The sequence below is a fragment of the Heliangelus exortis genome, chromosome Z (assembly GCF_036169615.1).
Source record: "Heliangelus exortis chromosome Z, bHelExo1.hap1, whole genome shotgun sequence".
NCBI classification, from domain to species: Eukaryota; Metazoa; Chordata; class Aves; order Apodiformes; family Trochilidae; genus Heliangelus; species Heliangelus exortis.
The window spans coordinates 2,791,847-2,808,991 of record NC_092454.1 but is presented as its reverse complement, the minus strand read 5'-3'; the positions used below and the strand labels follow the sequence as shown (position 1 = coordinate 2,808,991).

General features: G+C 49.1%; 1 protein-coding gene across 3 annotated transcripts in view; it reads right to left on the bottom strand.

Moving 5' to 3' along the window:
• ZBTB7C (zinc finger and BTB domain containing 7C) overlaps positions 1–17,145 on the bottom strand; it is a 171,309-nt gene that overhangs the window by 92,121 nt on the left and 62,043 nt on the right. For all 3 annotated transcript variants that reach the window (XM_071730707.1, XM_071730708.1, XM_071730709.1), the window contains one exon: positions 11,582–11,680. The gene's annotated coding sequence lies outside the window, so the exon portion shown is untranslated. The remainder of the gene's footprint in view (positions 1–11,581; positions 11,681–17,145) is intronic.

Below are 17,145 nucleotides of genomic sequence, written 5' to 3'. Positions count from 1 at the left end.
AAGATAAATCTATCTGACCCAAACCATCATCCCATGCCCCTCCAGCTTCCTTGCTCAAGATCTTCGGTAGAAACACCAGCAGGGATGAGGAAAATCACACCTAATAATCCATGGAGTGTGTGCAACAAGGCTCAGATGGAAACTATTTCCTTCCAGTATGTTAAAATGATTCTGCAGAGCAGGGGAAAAAAAAAAAAAAATCCAAACAAGACAGTAGGCTGGAAGGCCAGTCTGCAGGGAAAGTGCTACATGTCAGGGACAACTGTGGAAGGACAGAAACCAGCTACCAAAACCTCAAGGAGCTGTCACGCACAGGAAAATGTAAGTTAATTAAAGCCACTTAAACAAATACATCTGGGACAGGGGTGTGGGATGGAAGGAGGGGGGACAAAGTGATATTTAAAAGCTCAAACAGACGGTGAATCCCAGACATGAGGCAAAGAAAGCCATGCTGCTCAATCCAGATGAGTTCCTTGCCCCAGAGCTGTGCTGGATGGTGCTGGATGGGGCAGGGAGAGCCTCCTCCAGCCCAGAGCTGTACCTCTCATCAGGCAATGGATCTTCCCCAAAAGAATACCTTTTCTTCCCCAAAAAGGCCCTGGCCCAGGCTGCCCAGTGCAGTGATGGAGTCCCCATCCCTGGAAGGATTTAAATCCATGGAGAGGTGGTGCTGAGAGTCAGTGGTGGCCTTAGCATCAGGTTGGACCTGATGATCTTCAAGGTCTTTTCCAATCTACACAATTCTCTGATTCCTGAAGCCCTCACAGAGATTCTCAGGCTCTGCCTCTCCACTAGAAAACACCAGGAAGGTTCCTTGATGCTCTCCCAGATGAAGCAGTGCTAGTTTGGGATTATAAATCCATTTCTTGCCTCCCTAAAATCTTCCTTCCTGTGCCTACCACAACATTCAGCCAAAACAAGAACCACAAACGGAGGGTGAGGATGTAAATCCACCTCTGACACAAAGAATCACAGGAAAGTGATTGGTTTGCAAATTGGTTGGAAAAGACTTTGAAGATCTTTGAGTCCAACCATTAACCAAGGCCACCACTAAACCATGTCCCTCAGCACCACATCTACAAAGCTTTGAAAGCCTTCCAGGGATGGGGACCGCAGCTGGATCAACATCACCTTCAGCCTTGGTGCTGTTCCAGGCAAAGCTGCCCCTGAGCCTCCAGAGCTGACTTGGTGCTACCCAAAAGATGAGTTACAGGTTATTCACATCAGCCCCTGCTGGTAGAAAAGCAAAAAAAAAGAAGGATTTGGACAGTCCCTGTGCAAACACCACACATCCTGTGGGATATATGGATGACAGCTTGGAATTGAGATGCCAGGAAGCTGAAGACAAGAAGCTTGGGAGTTCCTTTGAGTTGTGTCAAGACATAACCCACAACTTGCACTCTGCAACCCCCTGAGAGGAGGTTGGAGCCAGGGGGGGTCGGGCTCTGCTCCCAAGGAAGAAGGGATGGGAGAAGAGGAATTGAGCTGGAGGTTTAGATTGGAGCTTGGGAAGAATTTCTCCCTGGCAAGGGTTGTCAGGGCCTGGCCCAGGCTGCCCAGGGCAGGGCTGGAGTCCCCATCATTCCTGGAGGGATTTCCAAGCCCTGGAGATGTGGTGCTGAGGGCCATGGGGCAGTGGTGGCCTTGGCAGTGCTGGGTTAATTATTGGAGCTGATATCTCCAAGATCTTTTCCCAACCTCCCTGCTTCTCTGCTTCTGCTTTGCTTTGACTTTATGGTTCCACCCCATGATACTGAATTTTTACTGCAACCAGCTCCCAGAGAAACTTAAAATATTGTCCCTTTCCATGGAGTCCTTTGAAGATTAATTCCCAAGCAGTACCAAAACACCCACACAAGGTTGGGTCATCCTGGAGAACTTGCCCTTGCTCCTGCTGCCTTTGAGATCCCCCCCCACACTGCTTGGGGGGGAGCTGTGCCAGCCCAAGGGAAGGGAAACAGCAAAGCCATCTGCACACCATCAAACCAGCCCCCAGGAGATGACAGCACATGAGTCTGCTGCCTGTCAGAGGAAGTCTTGCCATGACATCAGCCCGACCTAGTTGGAGCCCCAGGCAAGCACAGAAAGACAGATGGAGGAGCCAGGAGAATCCAACCCATCCCAAGTCTGCTTCCCATCCTCCTTTCTCTGCTGGGATGCAAGGAATCCAACACCACCCCAGCGTGGTCCTCCAGCAAAGCCAGGAGGAACCTGGTTACCTGGGAATAGTGAAGGACCCAAGAGACATGGGAGAAGGTCTGAGATCTCCTTCTTCACCCCAGAGCTCATTTTTCAGCCAATGAAACCCAATTTCAACCCAAACCGGGCTTTGCTGCACATCTTTTATTCCAACCAACCCTGGGTAAGATTAATCCATCCCAAGCCCCCACGGCTCTGCAGAGAATGTCACAAGTTGGGTTGTCCAAAATACAGCCCAGGACAGCATCTCCCCTCCCTGCCTGCACCCCTGGGCAAGCAGCCAGTTCCCCCCCCACACACCCATGTCCCTGCACATTCCCTCCCATGGGTGACTTCCTTAAAGCATCCCAGCTGCCTGCCCCCACCCACCCAGGGCTGACAGATTTGTGCAGATCCCTTAGGGTGGGGTAGGTGCATTTATTTCCTCTTTTCTAAAAAAAAAAAATAAAAAAATAAAAAAATAAATCCAAACAAAAACAGAAAAAGGGAGGAAAAATTAAAAAAAAAAATAAAAAAATTAACCTTTTCCTCTCCTTCCAAGGGGTAAAAAAAATCATCCCTGCCACAGAAACCAGAGAATCAGAGAATGTCAGGGGTTGGAAGGGATCTCTGAAGAACATTGAGTCCAACCCCCCTGCTACCCCAGGACCAAACCTAGGGCAGGTGACATAGAAATGCATCCATATGGATCTTGAAAGCCTCCAAGGAGACTCCAAAACCACTCTGGGGAGCCTGTTCCAGGGCTCTGTAACCCTTATAGTACAGAAATTCTTCCTCCTGTCAAGGTGGAACTTCCTGTGCTCTATCCTGAATCCATTTCCCCTCATCCTAGCACAGGGCACAAGTCAGAAGTTGTCCTCAGGAACCTGGGGGTCCCTTCCTCTTGACCCCCAGGTCTCATGTATTTATGCACATTAATTAGATCCCCCCTCCCCTCTCCAGACCAAAAAGCCCCAGGTTTCTCAGCCTTTCTTCATCATACAGATGTTCCAGACCCTTCATCATCCTCCCAACCCTCTGTTGGACTCTCTCCTGTAAATCCCTGTCCCTCTTGAACTGGGGAGCCCAGAACTGGATGAGATTCCCTAAGTAAGGTCTCACTGGAGCAGAGTAGAAGGAGAGAAGAACCTCCCTGGATCTGCTGGACACACTTTTCCTGATGCCCCCAGGACACCACTGGCTTCCTGGCCTCAAGAGCACATTGCTGACCCATGGAGAATCTGTTGTCCCCCAAGACTCCAAGGTCCTTCTCCGTGGGGATGAAACAGTTTGAGGACAAAGAGATTTCCTCAAGCAGCTGAGCTAAAATGAAAGAGCTGAAGATGAAGGTGGACCTTCACAAAACTGTCAGGGGGACTCCCCAAGATGAGAGGTCCAGCCAGTGACCTGGAAGGCCAAGGTCTATTCCCAGATGTGGAGAGGGATCCACACATCTCATGACCTCCATTTCCCCAAAGAGAAAAGAAAGAGAGAGAAACTGAGGACATCAAGAGCATGTGAAGGGCCTGCAGGTCCCACAGGACCAGGTAAATCCATAGGATTAGACAGAGATATTGCTGCCCTAGGTGGGTGTATGGAGGGAGGGAGGGAGGGAGGAAGGGGGGGAGGGATGGATGGATGGATGGATGGATGGATGGATGGATGGATGGATGGATGGAGGGAGGGATGGATGGATGGAGGGATGGACGGATGGATGGATGGATGGATGGATGGATGGATGGAGGGATGGATGGATGGATGGATGGATGGATGGATGGATGGAGGGATGGATGGACGGATGGACGGAGGGATGGATGGAGGGATGAACGGATGGAGGGATGGATGGTTGAATGGATGGAGGGATGGATGGATGGATGGATGGATGGATGGATGGATGGATGGATGGTTGAATGGATGGAGGGATGGATGGATGGAGGGATGGATGGTTGAATGGATGGAGGGATGGATGGATGGATGGATGGATGGATGGATGGAGGGATGGATGGATGGATGGATGGATGGATGGATGGATGGAGGGAGGGATGGAGGGATGGATGGATGGATGGATGGATGGATGGATGGATGGAGGGATGGATGAATGGAGGGATGGACGGAGGGATGGATGGAGGGATGAATGGATGGAGGGATGGAGGGATGGATGGATGGATGGATGGATGGATGGATGGATGGATGGATGGATGGTTGGATGGAGGGATGGATGGATGGATGGATGGATGGATGGATGGATGGATGGTTGGATGGAGGGATGGATGGTTGGATGGATGGATGGATGGATGGAGGGATGGAGGGAGGGGTGGAGTAGCGCAGTTGCTTGTGCTTTGGTGGTCAGATCATGAGAGAGGCTCTGCCAGTCCTTCAGGCCAAGTTGTCAGCCCCTTTAAGTGGTGTCAAGATGAACAGATCCATAGATCCACCTCAGAACCTCTGCTGTTTCAAGAAGGAAAGAAGAACCCCATCTCACAGCCTGTCCTGGGTGCCTCAAGCTGCTCTGTCCCACTGAAGCAATCCCCATTTATCCCACATCTCCCAGCCCAAAGATCTGGTGGACACACTCCTGGAACACCTTGGCTATGGATACAAAAGCATCAGGACAAGAGAGGAATCACAGAGATCTTGCCTGATCACTTCCAGCACCCATCCAAACACGAGCCAGAGATCTAACTCTGAAAAAAAAAAAAAAAGTCATTTGGAGCCATTAGTTGGATTTTTAACTTCTGGCTGATGGATATTTCTAAGGCTCTGGGGCTACAAAGAGTGGATGAAGAGTTGTCCTGTTTTTATTGAGCTGTGGGGAGGGCTTTGGGGGGGGAGCAGGGACTCTGCTCCACTCCACTCTCCCACTGCAGGCACTGGGGGGAAGTGCCCTTGGTGACAAGATGCTGTGGGTGGTCACAGAGGAACTGGTGCTTCCCAACCAGGAGAAAACAGACAGACTCTTTCACTTGGTACCTCTGGTGGGACCAGGGTGAAGGACTTCACCCAGCTGCATCCACATTTAGGCAGCAAACCCCAGAAAGTTCAAGCTTCTATCACAGAATTCTCTGTTTCAAGGCACCATCCCTGAAGAATTCAGCTTTCTCTGCCTGACAGTGAACTTAATTTGGCCAACTCTAAGGTGGGAACACCTGGATGTGCCTGACCTTGTCCTTCAACCTCTTGCTCATCTGCCACCCTTCCAACTATATCAGAAAACTCAGTATCAAGATACTTTTTCTCCAAAGGCTTTTATACATGGACCATGCTGTTTCCTCCCCACCCCACACCCTCCTGGGGTGCTCACTTGGACTCAGGAGGAATTTGGTGGTAGGACATTTGTACTGGAGGATCTTCACCCACCTGGACCTGTGCTCTCAGCCTTGGCTTGGAGCAAGCCAACTAGGAGAGGAAGTGTCCTGGTTTGGGCCAGGATAAAGGTGATTTTCTGCCTTGGACTTTTGCTTTCAGCTCAGTCTCCTGTCAGGAGCTGCACTTGCTGAAATGAACAGCAAGTTTCTCAGTCAGTGGCTGCTGCTGGGACTGAGCCCACTCCATGGTTATAGTTACTGCTGGAGACTGGTGTGCAGAACCAAGGGCACTGCTCAGCTCTGAGGAACATTTTGCCCTCCAGAAGGAGAAAAGGACTAAAGAGGTCACACCTGAAACCCTCCTTTGGGGAGGAACAGACAAGAGAAATGACCAGAATTGACCAAACAGAGTATTCCATCCCATACACCTCATACTCAGGATAAATTGGAGGGATCACCAGGCTCAAACCCCTTCCTGCTTTCCCTTCTTCTCCTCTCCCTGTTTGCTTCAGCATCCTGGGAGGATTCCATCCCTTCCTCTGCCTGTGCTCCTGATCCATTCCAGCCTGGATCTGTGTGTTCCTGCCTCCAGCTCCCAACTGCTGCTGACCCCAGGATTCCAGCCTGGACTTTCCCAGGGCTGCCTGGGAGAGGGGGGAGGAACCTGGGATCAATTTTCCTGTCTGTTTGTATACATTTAGTATTTTTTCCTATTTATCATTAAAGTTGTGTAGTTTAGTTTCCAACCCATCAGTCTCTCTCCCTTATTCTCTCTCCTTCCTTTATCTGGGAGGAGAGAGGGATTAATACAGAGCATCTGTTAATTGGTTTAATTGCCAGGCAGTGTTAAACCCTGACAGGAAGGCTTGATGATGTACCAAGGAATATTTTACACCACAATGCCCAAGTTGATGATGTCCAATATACAAGTGTGGGTGTGTTTTGCCATGGGAAGCCCAAGAGAGAAGGCCAGAAGAAGCAGCTCTCCTTGTCCACCACCAAGGAGGACCTTTGTGCAACACCTGACAAGGTGTCCAAGGTCCTGAAGGTCAAGCTCCCAGCTCTGAGGGGGATGAAAGAAAAGGATGAAAAGGGAGCACTTCTCCAGGGATATGCTCCTGATGGCAAGCAAGCAGCTGAGATGCTTCCCAGTCCCAGTGGCTGGACTTCCAGTACTGTGTTAACAGTCCCTGATGGCCATTCCACAACTTTCCTCAAATTGGTTTTTCAAGCCATTTATACTTTTGGCATCCACAACATCCTGTGGCAAAGAGGTCCACATTTTAATTACATATGTTATAAAAAAAAAAAACAAACCATCCTCCTGCTGAAGGCCTCTGCCCAAGGATTTGATGGTTCTTCTCCAGTCTCTGTGGCTGCCAGACACAAGAAATAACTCTTCCCTACCCACCTGCACACCATGCAGGGCTTCTAAACCCCACTTAGATATCTCCTCAGGACCTTCCCAAAGGGTTGGTTTGTCAGACAGTTGTCACCTTGAAGCTGTCCCACATCACTCCTCCTTGTCCCTCTCCCCCCACTACTCCAGCCACACTATTGAGTCCTCACACACCACCAAATGGCACAGATTTCTGACTCCTTTCCCAAAAATCCATCAACCAGCCAGTGTGGTGGCAGATCCTTGAACCCCAGGTCCATCACCTGAAGGAGATGCTGCCAGCACATCCCCACAGCAAGAAGCAAACTCTCAGCCATGCTGTGTCCCCAACACACAAACCAAGGCACATGAGGTGTGTCCCTGTCCCCAGAACACAAGACACCCTGTGACAGGCTTGATTGGCATGGTGATAATCAGAAGAGGTCCCTTGGAAACTGATGTTTTAATGGGGATGAAGACCAGCACCAGAGGGAGATGTAGCTCTGAGGAGACACCCAGCTGAGAGGTCCCACTGAGTTACAGACTTTACAGATACAATACAGCCCCCATCACAGAAAACAGAACAGTTTGGGTAGAAAAGAACCTTTCAAGGCCACCTTCAACCCTCCTGCAGTCAGCAGGGATATCAGCAGCTGGATCAGGCTGCTCAGAGCCCCATCCAACCTGAGCTGGAATGGTTCCAGGGATGGGGCATCTCCCACCTCTCTGGGAAACCTGGGCCAGGGTCTCACCACCCACAGAACATTTCTTCCTTAGATGGAGTCTGAATCTCCTCTTTCATATTAAACCCATCACCCCTTGTCCTATCACAAGAGGCCCTGATAAAGTGTCTGTCCCCATCATTCTTCTACATCCCCTTTAAATACTGAAAGGCCACACCAAGGTCTCCTTGGACCTTTTTCTTCTCCAGCCTGAACAACCCCAACTCTCTCAGCCTGGCTCCAGAGCTGCTCCAGCCCTCCCAGCATCTCCAGGGCCTCCTCACACTCCAACAGCTCCATCTCCTTCTGGGGTTGGGGACCCCAGAACTGGACCCAGCACTGCAGGGACCCCTCATCACTTTTGTTGCCCTCCTCGTAGAGAATCATAGAATCCCAGAATGGCTGAGGTTGGGAGGCACCTCAGAGATTCCCTCAGGCACTGGACTGGCCCAGGGCAGTGGTGGAGTCACCATCCCTGGAGGCATTTAAAAGGCCTGGTTCTTAAGGACAGGGTTTAGTAGTTGACTGTGGTGTTAGTCAAAGGTTGGACTGGATGAGCTTGGAGGTCTCTTCCAACTTAAATACTCTTCGGTTCTGTGATGCTCCAAGCTCCCTGCCATGCCCAGGGACACCTCTCATCCAGACAAGGATGCTCCAAGCCTCATCCAACCTGGCCTTGAACACCTCCAGGGAGGGGGCAGCCACAGCTTCTCTGGGCAATCTGTTCCAGAGTCTCAGCACCCTCCTGCTGAAGAATTCATTCCTGCCCAGGTGTAAGAAATTCCAGGTGGCACAGGAGGTGATGGAGTTGCATGGTCACCTAATGGTGTTGTCTGAAGCCAAAGAGCCAGCTCAGGTCCTGGGACCACAGCACCTCAGACTTGCACCCACCCCACGTGTGGGTGCAGACCATCTCACACCCACCCTACCAGTTCCTGAATGCAAGGTGGGCAGATGACCAGTACAACACTGAAAAAAAAAAATCAATTAAGGAGCACACCAACCTTACAGGACACCCCCAGGGAGTGGGAAGAAGATCCCAGCACCCAACCCAGCTCCTCTAGCAGCTCAGCACCTCTCATGGTGGTTTTACATCCATTCCCTATGGATTTCCCTGAAAATTACCTCACAGATCATCCCCCTTCCAATATTAGTGACGGTGTTTCCATCACACCCAACACAGGCAATTCCCACCTCTCACCTCCCCTTTGCTAAAGCAACACAGCACAATAAAACAGCCCTGCTCAGATTCCAGCCTCATCTAAAAACAACTTTATGGCTTCTAATTTTAGCACTAATCTTCTTCTGCCACGGTTGTGTGATTTCTAATTATTTCATCCCCGAGCCTCGCTCTGATGGATCGTTGTACCTTCTCCAAACACCAACTGACTTGGAAAGTGCCTTAAAAAAAACAAACAAAAAAAAAAACCACCAACAGAGGCTGATGATTTTGATGATTTCAGGTTCATATTCCAGCAAATAAAAAAAATATTTGCTGGAAAAAATATTACTCTTCTTGAAACAAAAAGAACAAAATCCATCAAATGTAAAAAAAGGAGAGCTCGATTTCTTAGAGCGATCCCGTGCTGATCCTTCCAGCCCCCCCTCTGTATTTTCTCTCAAAAGTTTTTAAACAGCACAAATCTGTTATCCAGATACAGATCTCTTAATAATTCAGTGCCTTTGGCTTGGCAGCCCTCCCAGAACATTTTGCCTTTATCTATCCTTATTTTCAAGTTCCAACACATCGGAGAGCAATCGGCCGCGCCGAAACCTGGGGGGGGACTTTGCGAGGGACGGCGGTGGGGACGCTCTCCCTTTGATGCTCCCCAGGGGTGTTGCCTCCCTAAATCTTCTGAATTTATAGCAGGGGAGATCAGCCCACGGCTGAAGATGTGTTGCAAGGGTACAGGAGGTGCCTCCAAGCCCAAGGCTCCTCAACAGGCAGATGTTTGCTCTCCGACCATGCTCACCTGAAGCAACCTCTTCATCCTCCTAATCGCTGACCCAGATCAAATCCCGATCTGATCCTGTTGTATGAGCATAAAAATTTACTGGGGAGGGGAGGATGTTTGCAGAGGGTTTGGGGATGCTGAGGCAGGCAGCTGCCTGCCTGGCACTGCCACTGTGCTGCAGGTCCTAGTAGGATCTGTCACTGAGTTGTAGGTCCGAGTAGGATCTGCCACCGAGTTGTAGGTCCGAGTAGGATCTGCCACCGAGTTGTAGGTCCGAGTAGAACCCACCACCAGCCCCAGGACAGGGGACACAAACCCAGGGCTGGTGGATGTCTGGTGGGTCATTTCCTCCCCCCAGGATTTACACTGCCCTCTGTTCAACTGGAAACCATCCTTTTGACCCCTGATATTTTTCAGTTGCTCTCTGAGCTTTGACAGCAGTGGGTGAAACGCAGAACACATCAGCTCCAGCACTGAGAAAACCCCCAGGCCCACAGCTTCAGGGTGGGTGGGGGAAAAATACCCCCCTGAGCCCCAGTGCTGAACACATTTCTTCTTTCTTTTCCTCTCCTGCACTTCTTGAGCCTGTTCCACCAGCTGTGTCCTCTCCCTCCTCATTGGAAACATGAGCTTAGCCCTCCCACCACAAGATTCAAAAGGGTATGGGGAGATTTATTATTATTATTATTCATTATTTTTCTTGTCAGTCCCCACACGACACTGTGCCTAGAATATTTGCAATGCAGACTGTCAAAACAGGAAACAAGTCAGTAGAAAATCCTCAGGCCTGGGTCCTGAAAATGTCACCACAGAGAGCTGCAAGGGATGGAGAATGGCCCTCTGTTCCCAAAAGGACAGAAGGATGCTCTGGGAAAGTGGCCAACCCCACCCCACCCCAATCCGGGTTGCTGGGCTTTAACCTCCGCCAAAACCAGTGGGGAAACTGGGTTTTATTAACCAATTTGCTGGGAAACAAAAAGGAAAAAAAAAAACTGGCAAAGGGAGCTCAAAACTAAAATCCGTTGGTGGGTGTTTTTATGGATGTAGGGAATTTTGTGAGGAATATAACCTTGCTCAGGAAGCCAACCCTACAGGAAATCCTTCATCCTCAGTGCTCCATATTAATATCCACAGCATCCTCCTGGCTTCCTTCTTACTCCTCTTAAAATCATGCCCAACATCCTCATTTCTCAAGCTGGAGCTGGATTTGCCAGGCTTGGATTTCCTTGGGTCAAATCCTGCCCAGAGGGCAAGGAACTGGGCTGACACTGCATCTCCATGAGGATGCAGAGCAGGGCACTGCTTGGTTTTAAGGCTCTTTGATTTCCATCTATCCACCTGGGAGCAAATATTGAAAAAATCATGAGGAAATTTCTCCAAGGCACAACAACCAGGCCAGGTTTGGAGAAGAGAAAAACAGCTGCTGTGAAAAAAAGAGTCTCACGATTTCTTTTTCTGCAGAAAATAGTGCCTAGAAGCATTTTAAAAAGCAAGCTCCTGCAGCTGGAGGTTTTGAGACCTTCTTAACAGTTTGACCTAGACAGGCATCCTCCCCAACAAACACTGGTATTTTCAGCCTTTGATTACTTCTGATAGGAGTGAAAACCTCTTTTTTTAGTTTAGTTTTCTGCAAGTTGAGTTCAGGAGAACTTCCCAAGATGATAAGTTGATGACCACTGCTGGAATAATGACCCAGAAATTCAGGTTGCCCAGAAAGGTGGGAGAATTCTCCATCCCTGGGCAGGTTGGATGAGGCTCTGAGTAACCTGACCTTGTTGCAGGTGTCCCTGCTCAGTGTAGGGAGCTGGACCAGATGGCCTCTAAAAGTCCTTTTCAACCCAAACCATTCAGTGATCAGCAAAGGAGAGACACACTTTGATTTCTGAGGGAAGAGTGGTGGTTATGGTAGTGTCAAGCCAGTGACCTACAAAGTGACAACCTTCAGGAGTGGGATGAACAACTCAGCAGATGCTTTCAGGTGCTCTGCATAGCCCAGAACATCAAATTTCACCCATTATCCAGGCAGAAAAGTAGAATAATTACCTAGGACTTGATCCTGAAAGGTGCTGAGTGCAGTCAAGTGGTCTCCACTCCTACTGAGTTCAGTATCTCAGGGGCTTTCAGCAGGGTCAGTCTTGGATCCTGGACAAGAGAAGACAGTTTGGTGTTAAGTGTGGTCTTTTGTAAAAAAACTCATTTATCTTATAATCCAATAAAACCCCACCCCAGCTCCACGTGCCAGCCCCATATTCCTTGCTTGGGGAGTTAACACAGAAGTCATGCAGACCACAGCTCTGGGAGATGTTCTCCAACATTTCAGCAGATTAAGGAGAGAAACTACAGTGGGATGGATGCATCCAGAGAGCTTTTGGTCCATATCCAGGAACATCACAGTGCTGTTCCTCAGGAATACTGTGTTACATGGAGCCATCACACACAGACACTGTGCACAGCATCCCAAGGCAAACACACCTCCCTGGCAGACAAAGACAAACTCCAGGGTTGTCTTGCCAAGTCTACAAGGATGAGATAAGCCAGGAGATAAGAGAAGCTTGCTGGGCTTTTCCAGGGAAGAGGGTTAGGAACTCTCCTCCATGCTCCCAGCTGGCTGGCTGTGACACCCCAGCCCCAGGCAGGCACAGCCATGCCAAGAATGGGGTGAAGGGAGGGAAGAGGGTGATGGGGACAGGATGACAGCACTTTTCTCCACATGGCCTTTTGTTTTGGGAGGTCCCCTGAGATGCTCTGCTCAGGGTGGCCAAGTCCTCCTTCTTCTTTCCCTAAAAGGGGAACAGATGAGTGGAGGAAAACAATGTCCTCTTCTCACTTCCCTAATGGCAGAACAAAAGCACAGTGATCCCTTCCAAAAATGTCTTTTGAGGAACAGATGATTGAGCCTGAAGGCTCAGTATTTCTGGTTTGTTTATTTTTGGATCAACTCCCAATGCTTGGCAGTGCCTCTCTGTCCTTCTTCCAGGCTCTTCCAGGACTTGTCCAGAGCTTCATGGACCATGGAGAGTTTGCACAGACCCCAAACCCAATTGTGGGTTTAACATCCAGCACCTTGTAGTGGTGATGGAACCAAAGGTGAGGTTCCTCCACCAGACCCCATCACAAACAAGCCCCAGTCATGGAGTGGAAAACACAAGAGGACATCACCCATGCACAGCTCTTGTCCAGTGGGATGAGTGCAGCAGGAAGGACCTGTCCCAGTATGATTCCAGTGGAAACTGGGACCAAAACCCACTACAGCTAAAATCAGCATCCGATTTTTCATTGCTCGGTGGCGGCTGCAAAGCAGAAGGGGATTTCTGCCATGCTGGTTGCTCATGGAAAGTCCCTGACTGGCCCAAAAACAGTGGAAAAAACACAGAAAATATAACTTTAATACTGAGTTGGTGGCAAGCTGTCTGTTTTCCTCTCCAGTGACTACTTCCCATGGATAGATTTCTGAGGTCGACCACGCAATTGTTTGCTGCGCTGCTCCTATTAAAACAGAAAATGAGCAAATCATCCCATTCACCCCATCCTTTCATTTCCAGAAATTCTTTGTTCGTTTGTTTGCTTAAATTATTGCTCTCATTTAAAAGAAACAATGCAGCTTTCCAAAGCCAGGGCCCAAATCTCTCCAGTAACCCTGCTGGGGTTCATTACTGCGGCGCTAGTTAACAAGATTGGTAATTTCCCTAAGGTTTAATAGAAAAAAAATCTTCTTTTTGCAAGGCAGAATGAGGCAGGACCATTAGCAAACTCACTGCTGCATTCCAGAGATTTTTGTAGGGGAGGGAACTCCAAGGCAAGGCATGGGTCCTCCTTGAAGGTACTGTCCAAAAAAAGGAATCTAAACAGAGCTTTTCTTACCCATTGGGGTGAAGTTAACCTAAAGTGAGGTTTATTCACCCAAAGCTCCACACTCAGCTGGGGAATCAGAGAATGGGTTAGGTTGGAAGGGACCTTAAAGATCATTAAACCCCTCACTCCTCATCCTATCACTCCACAGCCTTGTAAAAAGTCCCTCTCCAGCTTTCCTGCAGATCCTTTGGGTACTGGAACTTGCACATGCATTTCATGTCTTTGCTCATTTTCCACCAGCTCTGCTCTGTGTTTATTTCAATTTTTTGTAACATGTTCTGATTTAGTGCTGGAGAGAAGTTTGCAAAACGTAGAGAGAAGGAGCAGTTATATGGTCAAAGCCATCTGCAGGTGTCGTCCTTACTTTGCAATCCATATCTCCTTAGCAAAATGGGCTGTACATCCACCTCTGCCAGCACACCCACTCCAGGCAGATTTTTGATCTCCATGATAATCTACGTCATTCCAACATACTGGGATAAACCAGTCTGCATTCTGGGATAAGGACTGGGATGCTTTCAGGAACCCATTGCCAAACAGAGCTGGAGAGACAAGGGCCACCAGGTCTTCCTCCTGCTTCTAATTCCAAGGTCCTTAACAGAAGAAGGAGATGGAGCTGTTGGAGTGAGTCCAGAGGAGGCCCTGGAGATGCTGGGAGGGCTGGAGCAGCTCTGGAGCCAGGCTGAGAGAGTTGGGGTTGTTCAGGCTGGAGAAGAGAAGGCTGCAGGGAGACCTTAGAGCACCTTCCAGTGCCTGAAGGGGCTCCAGGAAAGCTGGGGAGGGACTTGGGACAAGGGCAGGGAGGGATGGGGTGAGGGGGAAGGGTTCTAAACTGAAACAGGGGAGATTTAGGTAAGACATTAGGAAGAAATTCTTTGTTGTGAGGGTGCTGAGCCCCTGTGCCAGGTTTCCCAGAGAAGCTGTGGCTGCCCCATCCCTGGCAGTGTCTCAGGTCAGGTTGGATGGGGCTTGGAGCAACCTGGGCTGGTGGGAGGTGTCCCTGCACATGGAAAGGGCTTGGGAATGGGTGATCAGTGCTGCCTTCACTCACACCAAATGTGCCCTCCAAGTGTCCCTGCAGTTCCCCACTCCTATTTCCACACAAGAAGATTTGTATCAAACAGATGGTTGCATGGCACCTCCTGGCTTGCCCAGTACCAACACCACCTGCTTGGGAGAACCAAAGAAATCTGATGGTGTGGATAACAAACAGAGGGGTTGGGTTCATCAGAAAGAGGTGGAGAAATAACCTGGAGGTTCCCACCCAACCTCCCCACCATGAGGAAGGAAAGAAGAAAATGCACTGAGCTAAGCAAGGGTGAGTCTCAGACACAGCCAGATCCAGGGAGATCACAGGTAGCTGTGTGCTGATCACTTCCCCAGCATGAATAATTCAAACAGAAGAGGCTGGAGGGATCAAACAGAGAGCTGGGAGCTCACCACCAGCAGATTTTGTTTTGTGGAGCCAAGCAAAGAAGCCACTGTCATGACTTTACAGTGAATATCATGATAGACAGGGTTTTACCAGAGCACCAGCTACTGATATGAGACCTTCCCCTTTCTCCTCAGACCAATTTTGGGATTATTGGGCTGGGGAAGTGGGGGAAAACAATGCCTTTGCTGTAAACCTTAATACCCACCAACAGGCCACAAGTGCACAAATCACAATCACAGAATAATTTGGGTGGGAAGGGACCTTTCAGGGCCATCCCATCCAACCCCAGGGACATCTGCAACTGGATCAGGTTGCTCAGAACCTGGAATGGTTCCAGGGATGGGCATCTCCCACCTCTCTAGGAAACCTGGGCCAAGGGCTCATCACCCTCATCCTAAAAAATTTCTACTGTCTATCTGCTCTGAATCTCCCCTTTTTCAGTTTAAACCCATCACCCCTTGTCCTGCTGCCCCAGACCCTGCTAAGAAGTCTGTCCCCACCTTTCTTCTAAGGTCTCCTGAAAAACTGAAAAACCACAATAAGGCCTCCCCAGAGCCTTCTCTTTTTCTTCTTCATTTTTTGGGGGCTGAACAACCCCAACCCTCTCAGCCTCTCCTCTGGGACCTCTAAGGTCCCTTCCAACCCACCCCAGCCTGAGATTCTACACACCTGATCATAGCCCCCTCACATAAAATGTCATATTTTATTGTATGATATTATAACTGATTTAAAAATCACAATCACTCAACACAACAATCCCAATAAATTTGGTTTTGGGGGTAAAGCAGCTGAGGAGCATCCAGATGTCCCAAGCTACCTGTGACCTTTGATGTCACCTGCAAACAAGTCTGAGATTTCAATTTGTCCTCAAACATAAAAATATTTACTCTCTACCTGCTTTCTCAAATTCTTATAACTACTTAAGCTTCACCTTCTGAATTAAAAACCCCTGCCTGGAGCATCCTTGCTCTAGAAAGCTCAGTCTGGGAGTGACATCTCCATGGTGTTTACTACAGATGCTCTGTCATCTACAGAAAGACAATTTTAATTCCAATTTTAGCATAAACCATATATCTCTGGCAGGAAACCTGCTCCTTTTCAAGAGCTAGAGAGGCTTCAGAGACCAAACCCAGGCTACAGATGACACATCCCAGTGCTACTCAACATAACTACTTGGCCATGCACTGTATCTGATCCTCAGGGCTCTGGGTTCCACCCTTGCTTGTTAATTTTTGCTGCTTGGAATGAAAAAAAAAAAAACAACAACAAACAACTAAGTAATACACATCTGACATCTTCTTTGAAAGAGGTGGCACACCTTCCAAACACCAGATGCTGAAAAGGGTGATGGAGGAGATTAGACTGACCAGAAAAGTGAGGCTTGTGGCATGAAGAGTGGAAAGCAGAGCTTTAAATCTTTCCCTGCTATTTATGAGGGGGTTTATTTGCATATGCAAGTGTGTGCCAATTAGCTGGATATAAAGCTCTGATTAAATGATGCTGTGCAGCTCTCTTCAAGCCAAGAAACACCAGGGCTGGGCTGCATAATCACCCTTAACTCTGTCCCTCCAGGTGTTCCCATTCCAGTTTGCTCCTAATGATCATTTCCCAACACCACCACTGAACATCTGTGCAGCTTCTGCAGCCTTGTAGATGCACACCCAACATCTCTAAAGCTACTTTGTGTGGTTGGTGGGACCTCTGCATCTCCAGTGTCCAATTCAGCATCCTTATTTTCTCCTACCAGCTTGTTCCACCTGCCTGTCACCCCTCATCTCAGCCTACCATTTTTTCAGGGCAAGCTTTGGCTCTGCTGAGGTTTTGGGCAACATCCTAAGGGATCCTGCTTGAAGACCTGTAGGTCACACTGGGGAGCAAACAAGAATGGAGATTTACATTTCAAGAGGAACATGGGGCATGCAAGAGCCTGGTCCTGGAGCAGCATCACCTTCCAGTGCCCTGGAAGAAGTGCAACTTGTAGAGCACCTCAGTGTAGACCACTTGTAAGACACCTTGGGGAGGTCTCTGTGCTCCACCAGGTATCTGCAGAAGGCTCCAAGCAAAGCTGCAACCTGTGGTCCCATCTGCAATGGTTATGTAGCCAGCACTGCCTGAAAATGGGGCAAAACCCCCAGCCCATGGAGGGGAAAAGAGGTCCAAGAGTATGCTGGTGCTCCCCATGGCTTGGTCCAGATGAGAAGCACAGTGCAGGTCCCTGGAGAAATAAACCAGGCAGCTGCAGCTCAGCTCAGCACCTGGATTCAGAGGTACCACTCCCTTTCAGTGCTTGGAATTGGAAGTGGGATTTAGAATCATGCCA